We start from the raw sequence: 22,773 nt of genomic DNA on the forward strand, positions 1-22,773 counted from the left end.
GCATGTGCAGTGATCTTAATTTGTTTGGAGTTGGTCAGGGCTATCCCCGGTCCAGCATTTCAGCTGTGAGGAGCCAAGCTGTACGATACAACCGCATTTGCTCCAACCCCTCAGACAGAGACAAACACCTACAAGATCTCTATCAAGCATTCTTACAACTACACTACCCACCTGCTGAAGTGAAGAAACAGATTGACAGAGCCAGAAGAGTACCCAGAAGTTACCTACTACAGGACAGGCCCAACAAAGAAAGTAACAGAACGCCACTAGCCATCACCTTCAGCCCCCAACTAAAACCTCTCCAATGCATCATCAAAGATCTACAACCTATCCTGAAGGACGACCCATCACCCTCACAGATCTTGGGAGACAGGCCAGTCCTTGCTTACAGACAGCCCCCCAACCTCACCAAGTACTCACCAGCAACCACACACCACACAACACAACCACTAACCCAGGAACTTATCCTTGCAACAAAGCCCGTTGCCAACTGTGTCCATATATCTATTCAGGGGACACCATCATAGGGCCTAATCACATCAGCCACACTATCAGAGGCTCGTTCACCTGTGCATCTATCAATGTGATATATGCCATCATGTGCCAGCAATGCCCCTCTGCCATGTACATTGGCCAAACTGGACAGTCTCTACGTAAAAGAATAAATAGACACAAATCAGACGTCAAGAATTATAACATTCAAAAACCAGTCGGAGAACACTTCAATCTCTTTGGTCACTCGATTACAGACCTAAAAGTGGCAATTCTTCAACAAAAAAACTTCAGAAACAGACTCCAATGAGAGACTGCTGAATTGGAATTAATTTGCAAACTGGATATAATTAACTTAGGCTTGAATAAAGACTGGGAGTGGATGGGTCATTACACAAAGTAAAACTATTTCCCCTTGTTTATTTCCCCTCCTACTGTTCTTGTCAACTGCTGGAAATGGCCCATCTTGATTATCACTACAAAAGGTGTCCCTCCCCACCCCCCGCTGGTAATAGCTCACTTTTCCTAATCACTCTTGTTACAGTGTGTATGGTAACACCCATTGTTTCATGTTCTGTGTATATAAAATCTCCCCACTGTATTTTCCACTGTATGCATCTGATGAAGTGAGCTGTAGCTCACGAAAGCTTATGCTCTAATAAATTTGTTAGTCTCTAAGGTGCCACAAGAACTCCTTTTCTTTTTACAGATACAGACTAACACGGCTGCTACTCTGAAACATTTCAGTGTGGTTTTCTTCCCCAACCAGATTTCTACCTGATAAACAGTGGGACTTGCTTTCTCACAGGTCCTGCCTAGACTGGCCTTACAGCGTGGGCTCTCTCTTTAACCAGTTGGTACATAACCATATCCCCTCTCTGCCACTCCTGGGGATTCAAGATTAGACCCATTCTCTGATCCATTTTTCAAACATTGGCTCCCAGGGCCACAGCAACCTGCCTATGAATGCTAGCAACAACTTTTAACAGCTGTTGCATCCACTGCTCTGTGGTTGCAGGTTATCAGGCAGTGTCCCATCTACCCACCATTGAAAAAATTGGAAAAACCCATTCCTTCCCCACCCATTAACACAGGACTAGACTTGTTTGGCATGGCTGATAAAGCAGTATTAGAAAGGCAGGTGAGTTCTGTCAAAAGCAGAGAAATTCTTGTTTTACACTTTTCAATTTAGTGGTGGAATTTTAACACTGAATTCCTGGAAACCAGCCCAGGAGGGTTGGTAAATTGATAAATTGAACAGTAATAAGTCACCAGGACCAGATGGTATTCACCCAAGAGTTCTGAAGGAACTCAAATGTGAAATTGCTGAACTAATAGCCGTGGTATGTAACCTAACATTTAAATCAGCTTCTGTGCCAGATGACTGGAGGATAGCTAATGTGACACCATTATTTTAAAAAAAAAGACTCCAGAGGCGACCCTGGCAATTACAGGCCAATAAGCCTAACTTCAGTACTAGGCAAATTGGTTGAAACTACAATAAAAAACAGAATTATCAGACACATGGATGGGGAATTTGTTGGGGAAGAGTCAACATGGTTTTTGTAAAGGAAATCATGCCTCGCTAGAATTCTTTGACGGGGGTCAACAAGCTTGTTCACAAGGGAGATCCGCTGGATATAGCGTACCTAGATTTTTCAGAAATCCTTTGACAAGGTCCCTCACCAAAAGCTTTTAAGCAAAGTAAGCTATCATGGGATAAGAAGGAAGGTCCTTGCATGGATCAGTAAGTGGTTAAAAGATACGAGACAAAGGGTAAGAATAAATGTTCAGTTTTCAGAATGGAGAGAGGTAAATAGGGGTGTCCCACAGGGATCTGTACTGAGACCAGTCTTATTGAACATATTCACAAATGATCTGGGAAAAGGGGTAAACGGCAAAGTGCAAAATTTGCAGATGATACAAAACTACTCAAACTAATTAAGTCCAAAGGAGACTGTGAAGAGTTACAAAGGGATGTCACAAAACTGGGTGAGTGGGTAACAAAATGGCAGATGAAATTCAATGTTGATAAATGCAAAGTAATGCATAGTGGAAAACATAATCCCAACTATATATATAAAATGATGGGGTCTAAATTAACTGTTAGCGCTCAAAAAGGGGTCATTGCAGTCATTGTAGATAGTTCTCGTCTTAAAAACATCCACTCAATGTGCAGCAGCAGTCAAAAAAGCTAACAGTGTTGGGACTCATTAGAAAAGGGACAGATAATAAGACAGAAAATATTATATTGCCTCTCTGTAAATCCATGGTATGCCCACATCTTGAATACTGCCTGCAGATCTGGTCGCCCCATCTCAAAAAAGATATATTGGAATTGGAAAAGGTACAGAAAAGGGCAACAAACATGATTTGGGGTATCAAACAGCTTCCATATGAGGAGAGATTGATAAGACTGAGATTTTTCAGCTTGGAAAAGAGACGACTTGAGGGGGGTGGGGAGAGGAGAGATATGATAGACGTCTATAAAATCATGTCTGATGTAGAGAAAATGAAAAAGGAAGTGTGATTTACTCCTTCTCATAACACAAGAACTAGGGGTCACCAAATGAAATTAATAGGCAGAAGGTTTAAAACAAACAAAAGGAAGTATTTCTTCACACAATGCACAGCCAACCTGTGGAACTCTTTGCCAGAGGATGTTGTGAAGGACAAGACTATATCAGGGTTCAAGAAAGAACTAGATAAATTCATGGAGGATAGGTCCATCAGCAGCTATTAACCAGGATGGGCAGGGATGGTGTTCCTAGCCTCTGTTTGCCAGAAGCTGGGAATGGGAGTGAGGGGATGGATCACTTGATTACCGGTTCTGTTCATTCCCTCTGAAGCACCTCGCGTTGGCCACTGTTGGAATACTGGGCTAGATGGACCGTTGATCTGATCCAGTATGGCCGTTCCTATGTAGGAGCCTCCTCCAGTACTTTACTGGAAGAAAGTCAGTTCATGTTAAGACTGATAGATTCTGCTTCAAACCGGATTCTTAAGCCATTGTAATTTGTCATTTTTGCCAATAGGTGGCACAACATACCTCGTGGTTTACTGTAAAATTGAGATGAACTCTTTCAACAGAAATGTCTAGAATAAAATGTTTTTTATTAAACACCTGGCGTCTTAAGAAAAGGTTGACCTAGTTTTTGTTTTAATTCACATTCCAGATATCTGTGGCATGTATGTACTCCGTAACACAACTGTATTTGAGCTTTATAATTTGTGTCACATTCCTTTACGTGGAAAACTTATGAAATATGAACCAGATGGGTTTCCGCGGTAATAGAAGGAGCAAAAAAAAAGTGAATCTGGGTGCTAAACATTTTGGGAATAGAGGGGAGAGAGCTCAGGGAGCTCTTACTTGGGCAATGTATTTGGACAATGATGATCATCAATATTACTTATGTCACGCCTACAAAAGCAACACACATCAGGCAAATTAAATACCAAGAGTCGTTAGTTACACGCCAGTTTTCTAGTTTTCCTAAATACATAAAAATGAAATAATGGAGCAGCGCATACAACATAGCAGGCTACAGACCAAACCACATTGCTCTGCAATGAACCCATTAGCCTTATCTCTCTCTGTTCCCACACAGCCAGTATTCGTGGCCAAACAGATCACTTATATTGAAATACCCTTTCTTTTTCTGGGTGGCTTTTCATATTCCAGTTCCCCTGTCACTTACTAAAGCATAGGCAATAATTTTAAGAGCACAGGCCTAGGGACTGGCTGACCTGGTTCTACTCCTAACATACTCATTACATGACTGAAATCAAGTTTCTTAGCCCCTTCACACCTCAGTTTTCCTCTCTGAAACTTTATAAAGCACTTGGAGATCATGGGAAGAAAAGCCAGTTGTGATTCTTAGCACTGGGGTGTTCAAAGTTTGCCCAGCTGAAGGAAAACCATACCTAAATTGTATAAAATAGGCCAGCTCGCAGCCAGCTTAATTTTTACAATGGATGTGTAGCCTGGGGAGTATGCAAGCCCCATTAGATAATGCTGCATCTTCATCAGGACAGCCTGGCTGAAATATTCACTGGGAACTGTATGTTTTATGGGCTGCACTTCTGTACTAAAGATGCGGCAACTGCAGGCCACCTGGCAGACCTAAATTCCACCCAGGCCAGTAAGGGGTTCAGTCAGTGTCTGCCTTGTAACCCTGGGTTTCTTGTGGCTGTGCAACTTTGGTTCAGGACTCTGAACCCAACAGCTTAACAGCACCCAAAAGCCTGACCCTGGCTTTGCCCAACTTGGATACTCCTTGCAGGCTGACTTTAGAACACTTCCAGCTAGTGATGAGCTGGAGCCAGTTCGCACCAGTTCACGTGAACCGGTTGTTAAATTTTGAAGCCAATTTAGAACCGGTTGTTAAACAGGTGGGCAAACTTCGGCCTGCGAGCCACATCCGGCCCGCAGGACCATCCTGTCCGGCCAACCTGAGCTCTTGGCTGGGGAGGCTCCCCGGCTGAGAATCCCTTTTTAATTTTTACTCACCAGGCGGCACTCCGGGTCTTCAGCGGCAGGCCCTTCACTCGCTCCGGGTCTTCGGCGGCACTTCAGCAGCAGGTCCTTCGGTGCCACCGAAGACCCGGAGCGAGTGAAGGACCTGCCACCAAAGTGCCACCGAAGACCCAGAGCAACTGAAGGAACCGGTTCTTCAGATTTTGGCAGCTCATCACTGCTTCCTGCCCAGAATCTGCCCCCAAATCCTCCTGTCACTCTCGCTGGACCATCACAACGAAGGTCTTAGGTACATTGCCTCTTCAGAGACAGCGTGACATTCTAACCTACAAACTTTACTAAGCTTATCCAGCACTGATGATTTAAAACAAAAGAAAAACAAGTTCATTAACAAGAGATCACGGATTAAGTGATATCAAGTGTCACAGGGCACTTCTTCAGCTGTCCCGTGAGCAGTGCTGCTTAGCCTGCTTTCATGATATCTCAGTTACCAACACACCCAGGCTGCTTCCCTTTCAGTACATGTACATGTATCATTCAGTTCCCCAGCAAAACAGAACATGACACAGTTAAGCAGAAAACACAACCTTGTCATCTCCCCTAGAGCACTGCCCATGATTACTTGTTCCTCCCAAATATAGATCCACCCAGTTACTGTGTCAATTGTGTCTAGCCCAATAATTACCACCACCCAGCTCTCTGTAATGCTCCAACAGAAAGTGGCTAAGTGATACCAGCTGGATCTGAAGCCTTTTCGGGGTGGCAGCAATGTCAGTGTGCGGGATGCTCCTATTACCATTCTTCTGTCAAACGAAGCAAAACAGATAAAAGATAGGGACGGTTACAAGCAAATAGAAGTGAAAACATGCATCTAAAAGACTAAAACTTAATCTAGCATGATACAGTCTTTGTTCAAGATGGTTTCTCTCACCCACAGTCTCCTTTCCAGCTTTTTATTGGCCGGTCTGGGAAGGTTCCAACACAGAAATCAAATTGCTTTGTTTCTTGTCTCCTTGAAGTGAAGGATCATGTGTGGATTTGCTCTCCCTCTCTTTATAGTTCAATGAAACTTTGAGATGTCTTCTTCTGAAGGGTGCCCCCACATAAAGTTAATTGGTGCATGATCAGTAAAGGTGCCATGAGGTCTGGGGAATTCGGTTGCATGCTGATTTCTCCCTCCATAATGGTTGCTACAATGCTACTTATCTCTTCTTGCAGCAACCCCCGCTACAAACGAGTAGCCCATTGAATATGGGCCACACCCCTGGTTTGAGATATAAGCCTCTTTGTGTGGAGAAAACTTGTTTATCAACTCCCTTTGGCATATCTGGCTTAAACACCTTTTAGTCACAGCCTTGAAAGCATATTATTAGTAAGTATCCACAATGTCACATACAGCATTGTTACATTTCTTTTGCAATTGTAACCCTTCTGCCAGGCCAAGTTGATAGCAGCAAGGGCCGGGTTCAGTACACAGGGGTTCCCTCTCATCAAAGCAAATGCAAAACTGGCTTGAGCCCCCACCCAGTGACCTGGGAAAATCTTACACACCCCCTGGGCACCTCAAAGAGGCAATACTTCCCCTCTCGCAAGCACAGAGTCTCGGTGTAGCAGAGAATCTTTAATAACATGAGGTAAACGACATCAGCATTAAATTGGGGAAACTCCACAACTAGTGTTCATTAACCAAACCATGAGCAAAGATCCACCCCAGCAAATTGGGCCACATCCTTTCCCTCGGGTTCTTGAGTCCCAGAACCCAAACATCTCTTGAGTCCAGCAATCCACAAAACACCCAAAGTCCAAAAAAGTCCAGCCCCAGAGTTCAAAAGTTCATCTGCATAGTTTTACTCCCCAGTCTGGCTAAAATGTGCCTGTGTGTGGGGGAAAGAGGGAAGGGGCACCTTACGTGTCCTGAAGCTGACTGCCCCACAGGGCTCTGCTCCGCTCCACCACGACCGGCTCCGCTCTGCACAGCTCGCCGTCTCACGAACAGCTCTGCTCAGCTCGCCTCGTCGTCTCACAAACACTCCGCTGTCTCACGAACGGCTCCGCTCTGCACAGCTCACCTCGCCATCTCACGAACACGCCGCCAGCCTATCCACGAACAGCACCACTGCACTCTAGATCTTCCAGCTCCCCACTACTTGATGCAGTGCTCAGTGATTCCAGCGCTCAGTGATTTCAGCTCATAGTAGTGGGAGCCTTAGTGCTGGTGCACCATAAGGCCAAAGTGAATTCAGCACAGTACCTGTAGCAAGACTCTTAATAAACCCAAAATTAGCTCTGACATTCCACAGTGGAGAGAGACAAAGGTGCAATTGGTGTTTCGGGACCCACACCACCAAGTACTAATACCTGTCTCAAGCCTCTCTCAATTCACAGAGTTTTGGAACCCATGTCCCTTGCCTAGCGAGTGCTACTTAGTTGATGGTGAGTCCCTCCATCATAACAAAAGGCCAAGTACAGTTCCAAGCACAGTTCCCATAATCAGGGTAATAACAATTTATTCTTCCCGCCCCAATAACAGAGACACTGGGGATCCCACAACAGCCAAAGTGACCATTTGAGCAGTTATGGCCTCATTCTAGGCAGGGTGGGTGTGCCTATGCAAATGAGATCAGCCCCTGAAGTTTTTTCACAACTTGCCACACCTCACCACCAGATGTCAGGGTGGAGCTCATCCTGACTCTGCTTACACAATGATATTATTGATCAGTGTCATTGGTTTTTAAATACCTCCCAAGGCATATTTTGCATGAAAACCATTGCAGTACTGTGTTGGATGTGAATACAGAGGTGCCTAGGGTCACTGATGCCTCAGTGGAAAGAGAGAACTACAAACCTCCAAGAACACATGGTGCGGGGTGGGGCAGATACCTGCCTGTAACTTGTGGGTGAGCAGCTGAAACCCTGAGGCATGAGTGTTTATGGCTGCTGAGCCCTGCCCCCCCGGCAGGACAAGCACCCCCATCATACAATCACATTCATACATGTGTCCAACTCATGTAAAACTAAGTCAGTTGTTTATTCCTACAACTCCAACCAGGAAGCTGTTCTGGGACCTCATCCCTCTGGTGATTGGAAACAGTCATCTAATAGGTAGCTGCAATCCATATGTGGCCAGGTTACAGCCATGAGCCCCTAGGACATCACCGTATTTTTCTTTCAATACCTCTTCACCTTCCTTGATGCTTGCCCCTTAAAGAGAGTAAACATGTCCCCTCTCAGACTTGTGTATCCAAGACTGAACAAGCCAAACGCTACCAGTGTCCTCCTAGAGGAAAGGCCCTCCATTCTTCTAATCCTCTGGGACCCCCTCAGAGCACCTGTTCCAATTTACATTCAGCTGTCTTGAGCACCACGGGGGAATGAACCCAATAGAGCATGGGGCAGGAAGGAACATGCCGTACAGCACTGAGAGGCAACACCCACAGGGCCACGGAGGCCGAGGACAGCCTTCCCCCACAACAGCAGCCCACGTGCATTCTCTCCCCACAGTACTTCCCTCTGAAACTCCCCTGTTTGCTGCTCCTGTTTGCCAGCTGAGGACTTTGCCAACCACATGGGAATATATAACACACTCCACAGATTAGCCCCACCCCATATATGTGGGGTAAGTGGAAAACATTCACACATATCACACTCCAAAGAAGATCAGCCAAACATTCACATCCACAACCGACACTCGAAAACCCAGAATGGCTACTGCTGTCTACACTGTATGAAACTCCATCACCTCACATAACAAAACAAAAGAAAAAGTTACAAATTCCTTCCACATATTAAGCCTTTCCAACAGCTCTTTTCTGAAACCAAAGAAGGACCATGCCTGAGCATGCCTCTCTCTGCCAAAAGCAAGCAGAGGAATCTGCAGCAGGCCACCAGGCGCTGTGTTTAGGCCGCAGTCTCCTCCAGAGACGTGGGCTCGAATCCCACTCCTGACACCGGCGTGCCGGGCTTTTGTTCTATTGGGCATTTCTTCGGTTCTTTTTGGGCGGGCGGGCGGTTGCTGTTGATCTCGTCAAAAAAGGAGTTCCCACGTCCTCCCCTGGGGCCTCGGAGAAAAGGCTCCGCCACGCTGGTATGCGCCCTGTCGAAGCCAGAGAGGGACTCTGGTGGGTGCGGGCCCCTGCCACCGCCGCAAGTGGCGGGCAAGAGAGTGCCGGCAGCACACCACCACCGGTCAGGGTGGCCGAGTGGTCTAAGGCGCTGCGTTCAGGTCGCAGTCTCCCCTGGAGGTGTGGGTTCAAATCCCACTCCTGACAGCGGCGTACCGGGCTTTTGTTCTCTTGGGGCTTCCTTCGGTTCTTTGCGGGCGGACGGACAGCATCTGTTGATCTCATCAGAGAAGGAGTTCCCACGTCCTCCCCCTGGGCCTCAGAGAAAAGGCTCCGCCACGCTGCCTGTGCCCTGTCAAAGCCAGAGGGAGACTCTGGTGGGCCCGGGGCCCCTGCCACTGCAGCAAGTGGCGGGCAAGAGAGCGCCAGCAGCACGCCACTCCCAGTCAGGGTGGCCGAGCGCTCCAAGGCGCTGCGTTAAGGTTGCAGTCTCCCCCTGCGACGTGGGTTCGAATCCCACCCCTGACAGCCTCTTCTCTCCCTTTCGTGGCAGGAGGCGTTCCCTGGCCGCCTCTTAGTTGGAGGGAGCCAAGGGCCCTTTTCTTAGTACTAGGTAAGGGGCCGCGGGAGCAGGCAGCGACTTCCAGTGTGCCTCAGCGTTGGCCACTCTGCCGAAAACTAGTGGAGAGACTTCTTGCAGGCCGTCAGGGTGGCCGAGCGGTCCAAGGCGCTGCGTTCAGGTCGTAGTCTCCCCCGGAGGCGTGGGTTCGAATCCCACTCCTGACAGCGGCGTGTCAGGCTTTTGTTCTCCTGGGGCTTCCTTCGCTTCCTTTCGGGCGGGCAGGCAGTTGCTCCAGATCTTGTCAGAGAAGGAGTTCCCACGTCCTCCTTTTGGGCCTCGGGGAAAAGGTGCCGCCACACTGGCCTGTGCCCTGTCAAAGCCAGAGAGGGACTCTGGTGGGTACGGGTGCCCTACAGCATGCCACCACCAGTCAGGTTGGCCGAGCGGTCCAAAGTGTTGTGTTAAGGTCGCAGTCTCCCCTGGAAACGTGGGTTCAAATCCTACTCCTGACAGCCTCTTCTCTGCCTCCCTTGGTGGGAGGAGTTCCCAGGCCGCCTCTTGGTGGGAGGGAGCTGAGGGCCCTTTTCTTGGTGCTAGGTAAGGGGCCACGGGAGCGGGCCTCGACTTCCAGTGTGCTTGAGCGTTGGCCACTCTGCCGAAAGCTAGCGGAGGGACTTCTTGCAGGCCGTCAGGGTGCCGAGCGGTCTAAGGTGCTGCGTTCAGGTCGCTGTCTCCCCCGGAGGCGTGGGTTCGAATCCCACTCCTGACAGCAGCGTGCCTGGCTTTTGTTCTCTTGGGGCTTCCTTCAGTTCTTTGCGGGCAGGTGGGCGGCTTCTATTGATCTCGTCAGAGAAGGAGTTCTCACATCTTCCCCCAGGGCCTCGGAGAAAAGGCTCCGCTATGCTCGTCTCTGCCCTGTCGAAGCCAGAGAGGGACTCTGGTGGGCGCGGTGCCCCTGCCGCCGCTGCAAGTGACGGGCAAGAGAGCGCTGGCAACACACCGCTCCCGGTCAGGGTGGCCGAGCGGTCCAAGGCGCTGCGTTAAGGTCGCAGTCTCCCCCGGAGACGTGGGTTCGAATCCCACCCCTGACAGCCTCTTCTCTGTCATGGCAGGAAGCGTTCCCTGGTCCCCTCTTGGTGGGAGGGAGCTGAGGGCCCTTTTCTTGGTGCTAGGTAAGGGGCCGCGGGAGCAGGCAGTGACTTCCAGTGTGCCTCAGCGTTGGCCACTCTGCCGACATCTATCGGAGGGACTTGCAGCAGGCCGTAAGGGTGAACGCGCGGTCTAAGGTGCTGCATTCAGGTCGCAGTCTCCCCCCGAGAGGTGGTTTTGAATCCCACCCCTGAGAAGCCCTGAGTTTCCACCCCCTCCTGAGTGGGGCACATGGAGGGAGAGTCCTGGGGCGTTTTTCCTCCCTGTGCCGCACGCGGGTGCTTTTTCTTCAACTCCCACTCAAAGGGGTCTCTCTCTGCTTGGTCAGGCTGGCCGTGCTGTCCAAGGTGCTGCTTTTAGGCCGCACTCTCCTCCGGAGACTTGGGTTCGAATCCCACTCCTGAGAGCAGCATACCGAGCTTTTGTTCTCTTTGGGCTTCCTTCGGTTCTTTTCGGGCGGGCGGCTTCTGTTGATCTCGTCAGAGATGGAGTTCCCACGTCCTCCCCCGGGGCCTCGGGGAAAAGGCGCTGCCACCCTCGCCTGCGCCCTGTAGAAGCCAGAGAGGGACTCAGAGAGGCCCGCTCCCATGGCCCCTTACCTAGTACCAAGAAAAGGGCCCTCAGGCTTTTGTTCTCTTGGGGCTTACTGTGGTTCTTTTCGGGAGGGCGGGCGGCTTCTGTTGATCTCGTCAGACAAGGAGTTCTCACGTCCTCCCCCGGGGCCTCGGAGAAAAGGCTCCACCATGCTGGCCTGCGCCCTGTCGAAGCCAGAGGGAGACTCTAGTGGGCCCGGGGCCTCTGCCACCGCTGGAAGTGGCAGGCAAGAGAGTGCCGGCAGCATGCCGCTCTCAGTCAGGGTGGCCGAGTGGTCCAAGACGCTGCGTAAAGGTGGTAGTCTCCCCTGGAGACGTGGGTTCGAATCCCACTCCTGACAGCGGCATGTCAGGCTTTTGTTCTCTTTGGGCTTGCTTCGGTTTTTTTCGGACGGGCGGGCGGTTGCTGCTGATCTTCTCAGAGAAGGAGTTCCCACGTCCTCCCCCTGGGCCTCGGGGAAAAGGCGCCACCAAGCTGGCCTGTGCCCTGTCAAAGCCAGAGAGGGACTCTGGTGGGTACGGGGGCCCTACAGCATGCCACCGCCAGTCAGGTTGCCCGAGTGGTCCAAGGTGCTGTGTTAAGGTTGCAGTCTCCCCTGGAAACGTGGGTTCGAATCCTACTCCTGACAGCCTCTTCTCTGCCTGCCATGGTGGGAGGCGTTCCCTGCCCACCTCTTGGTGGGAGGGCGCTAAGGGCTCTTTTCTTGGTGCTCGGTAAGGGGCCACGGGAGCGGGCCTCTACTTCCAGTGTGCTTGAGCGTTGGCCACTCTGCTGACAGCTAGCGGAGGGACTCCTTGCAGGCCATCAGGGTGGCCGAGCGGTCTAAGGTGCTGCGTTCAGGTCACAGTCTACCCTGGAGGTGTGGGTTTGAATCCCACCCCTGACAAGCCCTGAGTTTCCATCCCCTCGGGAGTGGGGCACGTGGAGGGAGAGACCTGGGCCAGTTGCTCTCCCTGTGCTGCACATGAGTGCTTCCGCTTCTACTACCACCCGAAGAGGGTCTTCTCTTCCTGCCTTGGCGGGAGGGGTTCCCTGGCCGTCTCTTGGTGGGAGGGAGCTGAGGGCCCTTTTCTTAGTACTAGGTAAGGGGCCACAGGAGCGGGCCTCGACTTCCAGTGTGCTTGAGCATTGGCCGCTCTGCAAAAAGCTAGCGGAGGGACTTCTTGCAAGCTGTCAGGGTGGCCGAGCGGTCTAAGGCGCTGCGTTCAGGTCGCAGTCTCCCCTGGAGGCGTGGCTTCGAATCCCACTCCTGACAGCGGCGTGTCAGGCTTTTGTTCTCTTGGGGCTTCCTTCAGTTCTTTTCGGGCGGGCGGGCGGTTCCTGCTGATCTTGTCAGAGAAGGAGTTCCCACGTCCTCCCTCTGCCCTTGGGGAAAAGGCGCCACCACACTGGCCTGTGCCCTGTCAAAGCCAGAGAGGGACTCTGGTGGGTACGGGGACCCTGCAGCATGCCACCACCAGTCAGGTTGGCCGAGCGGTCCAAGGTGCTGTGTTAAGGTTGCAGTCTCCCCTGGAAACGTGGGTTCGAATCCTACTCCTGACAGCCTCTTCTCTGCCTGCCGTGGTGGGAGGCGTTCCCTGCCCACCTCTTCGTGGGAGGGCGCTGAGGGCTCTTTTCTTGGTGCTCGGTAAGGGGCTGCAGGAGCGGGCAGCAACTTCCAGTGCGCCTGAGCATTGGCCGCTCTGCCAAAAGCTAGCAGAGGGACTACTTGCAGGCAGTCAGGGTGGCCGAGCGGTCTAAGGCGCTGTGTTCAGGTCGCAGTCTCCCCCGGAGGTGTGGGTTCGAATCCCACTCCTGACAGCGGCATGTCAGGGTTTTGTTCTCTTTGGGCTTCCTTCGGTTTTTTTCGGACGGGCGGGCGGTTGCTGCTGATCTTGTCAGAGAAGGAGTTCCCACGTCCTCCCCCTGGGCCTCGGGGAAAAGGTGCCGCCACACTGGCCTGTGCCCTGTCAAAGCCAGAGAGGGACTCTGGTGGGTACGGGTGCCCTGCAGCATGCCACCACCAGTCAGGTTGGCCAAGCGGTCCAAGGTGTTGTGTGAACGTGGCAGTCTCCCCTGGAAACGTGGGTTCAAATCCTACTCCTGACAGCCTCTTCTCTGCCTCCCTTGGTGGGACGCGTTCCCAGGCCGCCTCTTGGTGGGAGGGAGCTGAGGGCCCTTTTCTTGGTACTAGGTAGGGGGCCACGGGAGCGGGCCTCAACTTCCAGTGTGCTTGAGCATTGGCCACTCTGCCGAAAGCTAGCGGAGGGACTTCTTGCAGGCCGTCAGGGTGCCGAGCGGTCTAAGGCGCTGCGTTCAGGTCGCTGTCTCCCCCGGAGGCGTGGGTTCGAATCCCACTCCTGACATCAGCGTCCCTGGCTTTTGTTCTCTTGGGGCTTCCTTCAGTTCTTTGCGGGCAGGCGGGCGGCTTCTATTGATCTCGTCAGAGAAGGAGTTCTCACATCTTCCCCCAGGGCCTCGGAGAAAAGGCTCCGCTATGCTCGTCTCTGCCCTGTCGAAGCCAGGGAGGGACTCTGGTGGGCGCGGTGCCCCTGCCGCCGCTGCAAGTGACGGGCAAGAGAGCGCTGGCAACACGCCGCTCCCGGTCAGGGTGGCCGAGCGGTCCAAGGCACTGCGTTAAGGTCGCAGTCTCCCCCGGAGACGTGGGTTCGAATCCCACCCCTGACAGCCTCTTCTCTGTCATGGCAGGAAGCGTTCCCTGGTCCCCTCTTGGTGGGAGGGAGCTGAGGGCCCTTTTCTTGGTGCTAGGTAAGGGGCCGCGGGAGCAGGCAGTGACTTCCAGTGTGCCTCAGCGTTGGCCACTCTGCCGACATCTATCGGAGGGACTTGCAGCAGGCCGTAAGGGTGAACGCGCGGTCTAAGGTGCTGCATTCAGGTCGCAGTCTCCCCCCGAGAGGTGGTTTTGAATCCCACCCCTGAGAAGCCCTGAGTTTCCACCCCCTCCTGAGTGGGGCACATGGAGGGAGAGTCCTGGGGCGTTTTTCCTCCCTGTGCCGCACGCGGGTGCTTTTTCTTCAACTCCCACTCAAAGGGGTCTCTCTCTGCTTGGTCAGGCTGGCCGTGCTGTCCAAGGTGCTGCTTTTAGGCCGCACTCTCCTCCGGAGACTTGGGTTCGAATCCCACTCCTGAGAACAGCATACCGAGCTTTTGTTCTCTTTGGGCTTCCTTCGGTTCTTTTCGGGCGGGCGGCTTCTGTTGATCTCGTCAGAGATGGAGTTCTCACATCCTCCCCCGGGGCCTCGGGGAAAAGGCGCTGCCACCCTCGCCTGCGCCCTGTAGAAGCCAGAGAGGGACTCAGAGAGGCCCGCTCCCATGGCCCCTTAACTAGTACCAAGAAAAGGGCCCTCAGGCTTTTGTTCTCTTGGGGCTTCCTTAGGTTCTTTTCGGGAGGGCGGGCGGTTGCTGCTGATCTTGTCAGAGAAGGAGTTCCCATGTCCTCCCCGGGCCTCGGTGAAAAGGCACCACCACGCTGGCCTGAGCCCTGTCAAAGCCAGAGAGGGACTCTGGTGGGTACGGGGGCCCTACAGCATGCCACCACCAGTCAGGTTGGCCAAGAGGTCCAAGTTGCTGTGTTAAGGTCACAGTCTCCCCTGGAAACGTGGGTTCGAATCCTACTCCTGACAGCCTCATCTCTGTCTGCCGTGGTGGGAGGCGTTCCCTGGCTGCCTCTTGGTGGGAGGGAGCTGAGGGCCATTTTCTTGGTACTAGGTAAGGGTCCACGGAAGCGGGCCTCGACTTCCAGTATGCTTGAGCATTGGCCACTCTGCCGAAAGCTAGCGGAGGGACGTCTTGCAGGCCGTCAGGGTGGCCGAGCGGTCTAAGGCGCTGCGTTAAGGTCGCAGTCTCCCCTGGAGGCGTGGGTTCAAATCCCACTCCTGACAGCAGTCTGCCGGGCTTTTGTTCTCTTGAACCTTCCTTCTGTTCTTTGCAGGCAGGCGGCTTGTGTGGATCTCGTCAGAGAAGGAGTTCTCACGTCCTCCCTCGGGGCCTCGGAGAAAATACTACGCCACACCGACCTGCGCCCTGTCAAAGCCAGAGAGGGACTCTGGTGGGCCCGGGGCCCCTGCCACCCCTGGAAGTGGCAGGCAAGAGAGCGCCGGCAGCACACCACTCCCGGTCAGGGTGGCGGAGAGGTCCAAGGAGCTGCGTTAAGGTCGCAGTCTCCCCTGGAGGCGTGGCTTCGAATCCCACTCCTGACAGCGGCGTGTCAGGCTTTTGTTCTCTTGGGGCTTCCTTCGGTTCTTTTCGGGCGGGCGGGCGGTTCCTGCTGATCTTGTCAGAGAAGGAGTTCCCACGTCCTCCCCTTGGGCCTCGGGGAAAAGGCACCGCCATGCTAGCCTGTGCCCTGTCAAAGCCAGAGACAGACTCTGGTGGGTACGGGGGCCCTGCAGCATGCCACCCCCGGTCAGGTTGGTCGAGCAGTCCAAGGTGCTGTGTTAAGGTTGCAGTCTCCCCTGGAAACGTGGGTTCGAATCCTACTCCTGATAGCCTCATCTCTGCCTGCCATAGCGGGAGGCGTTCCCTGGCCGTCTCTTGGTGGGAGGGAGCTGAGGGCCCTTTTCTTGCTACTCTGTAAGGGGCCACGGGAGCAGGCCTCGACTTTCAGTGTGCCTGAGCTAGCAGAGGGAGATGCAGCAGGCTGTCAGGGTGGCCGAGTGGTCTAAGGTGCTGCATTTAGGTTGCAGTCTCCCCTGGAGGCATGGGTTCGAATCCCACTCCTGACAGCAGCGTGCCAGGCTTTTGTTCTCTTGGGGCTTCCTTCGGTTTTTTTCGGATGGGCTGGCGGTTCCTGCTGATCTTGTCAGAGAAGGAGTTCCCACGTCCTCCCCCTGCCCTTGGGGAAAAGGCACCACCACGCTGGCCTGTGCCCTGTCAAAGCCAGAGAGGGACTCTGGTGGGTACGGGGGCCCTACAGCATGCCACCGCCAGTCAGGTTGCCCGAGCGGTCCAAGGTGCTGTGTTAAGGTTGCAGTCTCCCCTGGAAACGTGGGTTCGAATCCTACTCCTGACAGCCTCTTCTCTGCCTGCCATGGTGGGAGGTGTTCCCTGCCCACCTCTTGGTGGGAGGGCGCTAAGGGCTCTTTTCTTGGTGCTCGGTAAGGGGCCACGGGAGCGGGCCTCTACTTCCAGTGTGCTTGAGCGTTGGCCACTCTGCTGACAGCTAGCGGAGGGACTCCTTGCAGGCCGTCAGGGTGGCCGAGCGGTCTAAGGCGCTGCGTTAAGGTCGCAGTCTCCCCTGGAGGTGTGGGTTTGAATCCCACCCCTGACAAGCCCTGAGTTTCCATCCCCTCGGGAGTGGGGAACGTGGAGGGAGAGACCTGGGCCAGTTGCTCTCCCTGTGCTGCACATGAGTGCTTCCGCTTCTACTACCATCCGAAGAGGGTCTTCTCTTCCTGCCTTGGCGGGAGGGGTTCCCTGGCCGTCTCTTGGTGGGAGGGAGCTGAGGGCCCTTTTCTTAGTACTAGGTAAGGGGCCACAGGAGCGGGCCTCGACTTCCAGTGTGCTTGAGCATTGGCCGCTCTGCAAAAAGCTAGCGGAGGGACTTCTTGCAAGCTGTCAGGGTGGCTGAGCGGTCTAAGACGCTGCGTTCAGGTCGCAGTCTCCCCTGGAGGCGTGGGTTTGAATCCCACTCCTGACAGCGGCATGTCAGGCTTTTGTTCTCTTGGGGCTACCTTCGGTTCTTTTCGGGCGGGCGGGCGTTTCCTGCTGATCTTGTCAGAGAAGGAGTTCCCACGTCCTCCCCCTGGGCCTCGGGGAAAAGGCGCCACCACGCTGGCCTGTGCCCTGTCAAAGCCAGAGAGGGACTCTGGTGGGTACGGGGGCCCTGCAGCATGCCACCGCCAGTCAGGTTGGCCGAGCGGTCCAATGTGCTGTGTGAACGTGGCAGTCTGCCCCAGAAACGTGGGTTCGAATCCTACTCCTGACAGCCTCTTCTCTGTCTGCCGTGGTGGGAGGCGTTCCCTGGCCGCCTCTTGGTGGGAGGGAGCTGAGGACCCTTTTCTTGGTACTAGGTAGGGGGCCACGGGAGCGGGCCTCAACTTCCAGTGTGCTTGAGCATTGGCCACTCTGCCGAAAGCTAGCGGAGGGACGTCTTGCAGGCCGTCAGGGTGGCCGAGCGGTCTAAGGCGCTGCGTTCAGGTCGCAGTCTCCCCCGGAGGCGTGGGTTCGAATCCCACTCCTGACAGCGGCGTACTGGGCTTTTGTTCTCTTGGGGCTTCCTTCGGTTCTTTGCGGGCAGGCGGGCGGCTTCTGTTGATCTCGTCAGACAAGGAGTTCTCACGTCCTCCCCCGGGGCCTCGGAGAAAAGGCTCCGCCATGCTGGCCTGCGCCCTGTCGAAGCCAGAGGGAGACTCTGGTGGGCCCGGGGCCTCTGCCATCGCTGGAAGTGGCAGGCAAGAGAGTGCCGGCAGCATGCCGCTCCCAGTCAGGGTGGCCGAGTGGTCCAAGACGCTGCGTTAAGGTGGTAGTCTCCCCTGGAGACGTGGGTTCGAATCCCACTCCTGACAGCGGCATGTCAGGCTTTTGTTCTCTTTGGGCTTGCTTCGGTTTTTTTCGGACGGGCGGGCGGTTGCTGCTGATCTTGTCAGAGAAGGAGTTCCCACGTCCTCCCCCTGGGCCTCGGGGAAAAGGCGCCACCACGCTGGCCTGTGCCCTGTCAAAGCCAGAGAGGGACTCTGGTGGGTACGGGGGCCCTGCAGCATGCCACCGCCAGTCAGGTTGGCCGAGCGGTCCAATGTGCTGTGTGAACGTGGCAGTCTGCCCCAGAAACGTGGGTTCGAATCCTACTCCTGACAGCCTCTTCTCTGCCTGCCGTGGTGGGAGGCGTTCCCTGGCCGCCTCTTGGTGGGAGGGAGCTGAGGACCCTTTTCTTGGTACTAGGTAGGGGGCCACGGGAGCGGGCCTCAACTTCCAGTGTGCTTGAGCATTGGCCACTCTGCCGAAAGCTAGCGGAGGGACGTCTTGCAGGCCGTCAGGGTGGCCGAGCGGTCTAAGGTGCTGCGTTAAGGTCGCAGTCTCCCCTGGAGGTGTGGGTTTGAATCCCACCCCTGACAAGCCCTGAGTTTCCATCCCCTCGGGAGTGGGGCACGTGGAGGGAGAGACCTGGGCCAGTTGCTCTCCCTGTGCTGCACATGAGTGCTTCCGCTTCTACTACCACCCGAAGAGGGTCTTCTCTTCCTGCCTTGGCGGGAGGGGTTCCCTGGCCGTCTCTTGGTGGGAGGGAGCTGAGGGCCCTTTTCTTAGTACTAGGTAAGGGGCCACAGGAGCGGGCCTCGACTTCCAGTGTGCTTGAGCATTGGCCGCTCTGCAAAAAGCTAGCGGAGGGACTTCTTGCAAGCTGTCAGGGTGGCCGAGTGGTCTAAGGCGCTGCGTTCAGGTCGCAGTCTCCCCTGGAGGCGTGGGTTCGAATCCCACTCCTGACAGCGGCGTGTCAGGCTTTTGTTCTCTTGGGGCTTCCTTCGGTTCTTTTCAGGCAGGCGGGCGGTTCCTGCTGATCTTGTCAGAGAAGGAGTTCCCACGTCCTCCCTCTGCCCTTGGGGAAAAGGTGCCACCACACTGGCCTGTGCCCTGTCAAAGCCAGAGAGGGACTCTGGTGGGTACGGGGACCCTGCAGCATGCCACCACCAGTCAGGTTGGCCGAGCGGTCCAAGGTGTTGTGTTAAGGTCGCAGTCTCCCCTGGAAACGTGGGTTCAAATCCTACTCCTGACAGACTCATCTCTGCCTCCCTTGGTGGGAGGCATTCCCAGGCCGCCTCTTGGTGGGAGGGAGCTGAGGGCCCTTTTCTTGGTGCTAGGTAAGGGGCCGCGGGAGCAGGCAGCGACTTCCAGTGTGCCTCAGCGTTGGCCACTCTGCCGACATCTATCGGAGGGACTTGCAGCAGGCCGTAAGGGTGAATGCGCCGTCTAAGGCGCTGCATTCAGGTCGCAGTCTCTCCCCGAGAGGTGGGTTTGAATCCCACCCCTGAGAAGCCCTGAGTTTCCGCCACCTCCTGAGTGGGGCACATGGAGGGAGAGTCCTGGGGCGTTTTTCCTCCCTGTGCCGCACGCGGGTGCTTTTTCTTCAACTCCCACTCAAAGGGGTCTCTCTCTGCTTGGTCAGGCTGGCCGTGCTGTCCAAGGTGCTGCTTTTAGGCCGCACTCTCCTCCGGAGACTTGGGTTCGAATCCCACTCCTGAGAGCAGCATACCGAGCTTTTGTTCTCTTTGGGCTTCCTTCGGTTCTTTTCGGGCGGGCGGCTTGTGTGGATCTCGTCAGAGAAGGAGTTCCTACGTCCTCCCTCGGGGCCTCGGAGAAAATGCTCAACCACACTGGCCTGCGCCCTGTCAAAGCCAGAGAGGGACTCTGGTGGGCCCGAGGCCCCTGCCACTGCTGCAAGTGGCAGGCAAGAGAGTGCTAGCAGCACACCACTCCCGGTCAGGGTGGCGGAGAGGTCCAAGGCGCTGCGTTAAGGTCGCAGTCTCCCCTGGAGGCGTGGCTTCGAATCCCACTGCTGACAGCAGTGTCTCAGGCTTTTGTTCTCTTGAGGCTTGCTTCGTTTTTTTTCGGACGGGCGGGCGGTTGCTGCTGATCTTGTTAGAGAAGGAGTTCCCACGTCCTCCCCCTGGGCCTCGGGGAAAAGGCACCGCCATGCTGGCCTGTGCCCTGTCAAAGACAGAGACAGACTCTGGTGGGTACGGGGGCCCTGCAGCATGCCACCCCCGGTCAGGTTGGTCGAGCGGTCCAAGGTGCTGTGTTAAGGTTGCAGTCTCCCCTGGAAACGTGGGTTCGAATCCTACTCCTGATAGCCTCATCTCTGCCTGCCGTAGCGGGAGGCGTTCCCTGCCCATCTCTTGGTGGGAGGGAGCTGAGGGCTCTTTTCTTGGTACTAGGTAAGGGGCCACGGGAGCGGGCCTTGACTTTCAGTGTGCCTGAGCTTGCAGAGGGAGATGCAGCAGGCTGTCAGGGTGGCCGAGTGGTCTAAGGCGCTGCATTTAGGTTGCAGTCTCCCCTGGAGGCGTGGGTTCGAATCCCACTCCTGACAGAGGCGTGTCCGGCTTTCGTTTTCTTGGGGCTTACTTTGGTTCTTTTCGGGAGGGCGGGCGGCTTCTGTTGATCTCGTCAGACAAGGAGTTCTCATGTCCTCCCCCGGGGCCTCGGAGAAAAGGCTTCGCCATGCTGGCCTGCGCCCTGTCGAAGCCAGAGGGAGACTCTGGTGGGCCTGGGGCCCCTGCCATCACCGCTAGTGGCGGAGAAGAGAGCGCCGGCAGCACACCACTCCCGGTCAGGGTGGCCGAGCTGTCCAAGGCGCTGTGTTAAGGTCGCAGTCTCCCCCGGAGACGTGGGTTCGAATCCCACCCCTGACAGCCTCTTCTCTGCCTGTCATGGCAGGAAGCGTCCTCTGGTCCCCTCTTGGTGGGAGGGAGCTGAGGGCCCTTTTCTTGGTTCTAGGTAAGGGGCCGTGGGAGCAGGCAGCGACTTCCAGTGTGCCTCAGCGTTGGCCACTCTGCCAACATCTATCGGAGGGACTTGCAGCAGGCCGTAAGGGTGAACGCGCGGTCTAAGGCGCTGCATTTGGGTCGCAGTCTCCCCCCGAGAGGTGGGTTTGAATCCCACCCCTGAGAAGCCCTGAGTTTCCGCCCCCTCCTGAGTGGGGCACATGGAGGGAGAGTCCTGGGGTGTTTTTTCTCCCTGTGCCGCACGCGGGTGCTTTTTCTTCGACTCCCACTCAAAGGGGTCTCTCTCTGCTTGGTCAGGCTGGCCGTGCTGTCCAAGGTGCTGCTTTTAGGCCGCACTCTCCTCCGGAGACTTGGGTTCGAATCCCACTCCTGAGAGCAGCATACCGAGCTTTTGTTCTCTTTGGGCTTCCTTCGGTTCTTTTCGGGCGGGCGGCTTCTGTTGATCTCATCAGAGATGGAGTTCCCACGTCCTCCCCCGGGGCCTCGGGGAAAAGGCGCTGCCACCCTCGCCTGCGCCCTGTAGAAGCCAGAGAGGGACTCAGAGAGGCCTGCTCCCATGGCCCCTTAACTAGTACCAAGAAAAGGGCCCTCAGGCTTTTGTTCTCTTGGGGCTACCTTAGGTTCTTTTCGGGAGGGCGGGCGGTTGGTGCTGATCTTGTCAGAGAAGGAGTTCCCACGTCCTCCCCCTGGGCCTCGGGGAAAAGGCTCCACCACGCTGGCCTGTGCCCTGTCAAAGCCAGAGAGGGACTCTGGTGGGTACGGGGGCCCTACAGCATGCCACCACCAGTCAGGTTGGCCAAGCGGTCCAAGGTGCTGTGTTAAGGTCACAGTCTCCCCTGGAAACGTGGGTTCGAATCCTACTCCTGACAGCCTTATCTCTGCCTGCCATGGTGGGAGGTGTTCCCTGGCTGCCTCTTGGTGGGAAGGAGCTGAAGGCCCCTTTCTTGGTACTAGGTAAGGGTCCATGGAAGCGGGCCTCGACTTCCAGTGTGCTTGAGCATTGGCCGCTCTGCCGAAAGCTAGCGGAGGGACGTCTTGCAGGCCATCAGGGTGGCCGAGCGGTCTAAGGCGCTGCGTTCAGGTCGCAGTCTCCCCTAGAGGCGTGGGTTCGAATCCCACTCCTGACAGCAGTGTACCAGGCTTTTGTTCTCTTGGAGCTTCCTTCGGTTCTTTGCAGGCAGGCGGCTTGTGTGGATCTCGTCAGAGAAGGAGTTCCTACGTCCTCCCTCGGGGCCTCGGAGAAAATGCTCAACCACACTGGCCTGCGCCCTGTCGAAGCCAGAGAGGGACTCTGGTGGGCCCGAGGCCCCTGCCACTGCTGCAAGTGGCAGGCAAGAGAGTGCTGGCAGCACACCACTCCCGTTCAGGGTGGCGGAGAGGTCCAAGGAGCTGCGTTAAGGTCGCAGTCTCCCCTGGAGGCGTGGCTTCGAATCCCACTCCTGACAGCAGTGTCTCAGGCTTTTGTTCTCTTGAGGCTTGCTTCGTTTTTTTTCGGACGGGCGGGCGGTTGCTGCTGATCTTGTCAGAGAAGGAGTTCCCACGTCCTCCCCCTGGGCCTCGGGGAAAAGGCACCGCCACGCTGGCCTGTGCCCTGTCAAAGCCAGAGACAGACTCTGGTGGGTACGGGGGCCCTGCAGCATGCCACCCCTGGTCAGGTTGGCCGAGCGGTCCAAGGTGCTGTGTTAAGGTTGCAGTCTCCCCTGGAAACGTGGGTTCGAATCCTACTCCTGACAGCCTCTTCTCTGCCTGCCGTGGTGGGAGGCGTTCCCTGCCCACCTCTTGGTGGGAGGGCGCTAAGGGCTCTTTTCTTGGTGCTCGGTAAGGGGCCACGGGAGCGGGCCTCGACTTCCAGTGTGCTTGATCGTTGGCCACTCTGCTGACAGCTAGCGGAAGGACTTCTTGCAGGCTGTCAGGGTGGCCGAGCGGTCTAAGGAGCTGCGTTCAGGTCGCAGTCTCCCCCGGAGGCGTGGGTTCGAATCCCACTCCTGACAGCGGCGTGCCTGG

The 22,773-nt window shown here is 55.2% G+C and overlaps 17 non-coding genes across 17 annotated transcripts; all 17 read left to right on the forward strand.

The window, feature by feature from the left end:
• Positions 1 to 9,154: 9,154 nt before the first annotated feature.
• On the forward strand, positions 9,155 to 9,237 carry TRNAL-CAG (transfer RNA leucine (anticodon CAG)). Its single transcript has one exon. It is a non-coding gene; the product is annotated as a tRNA-Leu (tRNA).
• Positions 9,238 to 9,733: 496 nt separating this feature from the next.
• Positions 9,734 to 9,816, forward strand: TRNAL-CAG (transfer RNA leucine (anticodon CAG)). Its single transcript has one exon. It is a non-coding gene; the product is annotated as a tRNA-Leu (tRNA).
• A 784-nt stretch (positions 9,817 to 10,600) lies between these two features.
• Positions 10,601 to 10,683, forward strand: TRNAL-AAG (transfer RNA leucine (anticodon AAG)). Its single transcript has one exon. It is a non-coding gene; the product is annotated as a tRNA-Leu (tRNA).
• A 1,824-nt stretch (positions 10,684 to 12,507) lies between these two features.
• Positions 12,508 to 12,590, forward strand: TRNAL-CAG (transfer RNA leucine (anticodon CAG)). Its single transcript has one exon. It is a non-coding gene; the product is annotated as a tRNA-Leu (tRNA).
• Positions 12,591 to 13,052: 462 nt separating this feature from the next.
• TRNAL-CAG (transfer RNA leucine (anticodon CAG)) lies at positions 13,053 to 13,135 on the forward strand. The gene has a single exon. It is a non-coding gene; the product is annotated as a tRNA-Leu (tRNA).
• A 784-nt stretch (positions 13,136 to 13,919) lies between these two features.
• TRNAL-AAG (transfer RNA leucine (anticodon AAG)) lies at positions 13,920 to 14,002 on the forward strand. The gene has a single exon. It is a non-coding gene; the product is annotated as a tRNA-Leu (tRNA).
• Positions 14,003 to 15,133: 1,131 nt separating this feature from the next.
• On the forward strand, positions 15,134 to 15,216 carry TRNAL-AAG (transfer RNA leucine (anticodon AAG)). The gene has a single exon. It is a non-coding gene; the product is annotated as a tRNA-Leu (tRNA).
• Positions 15,217 to 15,976: 760 nt separating this feature from the next.
• On the forward strand, positions 15,977 to 16,059 carry TRNAL-UAG (transfer RNA leucine (anticodon UAG)). The gene has a single exon. It is a non-coding gene; the product is annotated as a tRNA-Leu (tRNA).
• A 462-nt stretch (positions 16,060 to 16,521) lies between these two features.
• On the forward strand, positions 16,522 to 16,604 carry TRNAL-AAG (transfer RNA leucine (anticodon AAG)). The gene has a single exon. It is a non-coding gene; the product is annotated as a tRNA-Leu (tRNA).
• Positions 16,605 to 16,890: 286 nt separating this feature from the next.
• Positions 16,891 to 16,973, forward strand: TRNAL-CAG (transfer RNA leucine (anticodon CAG)). Its single transcript has one exon. It is a non-coding gene; the product is annotated as a tRNA-Leu (tRNA).
• A 463-nt stretch (positions 16,974 to 17,436) lies between these two features.
• Positions 17,437 to 17,519, forward strand: TRNAL-CAG (transfer RNA leucine (anticodon CAG)). Its single transcript has one exon. It is a non-coding gene; the product is annotated as a tRNA-Leu (tRNA).
• Positions 17,520 to 18,304: 785 nt separating this feature from the next.
• Positions 18,305 to 18,387, forward strand: TRNAL-AAG (transfer RNA leucine (anticodon AAG)). The gene has a single exon. It is a non-coding gene; the product is annotated as a tRNA-Leu (tRNA).
• A 286-nt stretch (positions 18,388 to 18,673) lies between these two features.
• Positions 18,674 to 18,756, forward strand: TRNAL-CAG (transfer RNA leucine (anticodon CAG)). The gene has a single exon. It is a non-coding gene; the product is annotated as a tRNA-Leu (tRNA).
• Positions 18,757 to 20,271: 1,515 nt separating this feature from the next.
• TRNAL-UAG (transfer RNA leucine (anticodon UAG)) lies at positions 20,272 to 20,354 on the forward strand. Its single transcript has one exon. It is a non-coding gene; the product is annotated as a tRNA-Leu (tRNA).
• A 239-nt stretch (positions 20,355 to 20,593) lies between these two features.
• TRNAL-AAG (transfer RNA leucine (anticodon AAG)) lies at positions 20,594 to 20,676 on the forward strand. The gene has a single exon. It is a non-coding gene; the product is annotated as a tRNA-Leu (tRNA).
• A 1,137-nt stretch (positions 20,677 to 21,813) lies between these two features.
• TRNAL-CAG (transfer RNA leucine (anticodon CAG)) lies at positions 21,814 to 21,896 on the forward strand. Its single transcript has one exon. It is a non-coding gene; the product is annotated as a tRNA-Leu (tRNA).
• Positions 21,897 to 22,677: 781 nt separating this feature from the next.
• TRNAL-CAG (transfer RNA leucine (anticodon CAG)) lies at positions 22,678 to 22,760 on the forward strand. Its single transcript has one exon. It is a non-coding gene; the product is annotated as a tRNA-Leu (tRNA).
• The last annotated feature ends 13 nt before the right edge of the window (positions 22,761 to 22,773 follow it).

Source organism: Natator depressus, chromosome 3 (assembly GCF_965152275.1).
Source record: "Natator depressus isolate rNatDep1 chromosome 3, rNatDep2.hap1, whole genome shotgun sequence".
NCBI lineage: Eukaryota > Metazoa > Chordata > Testudines > Cheloniidae > Natator > Natator depressus.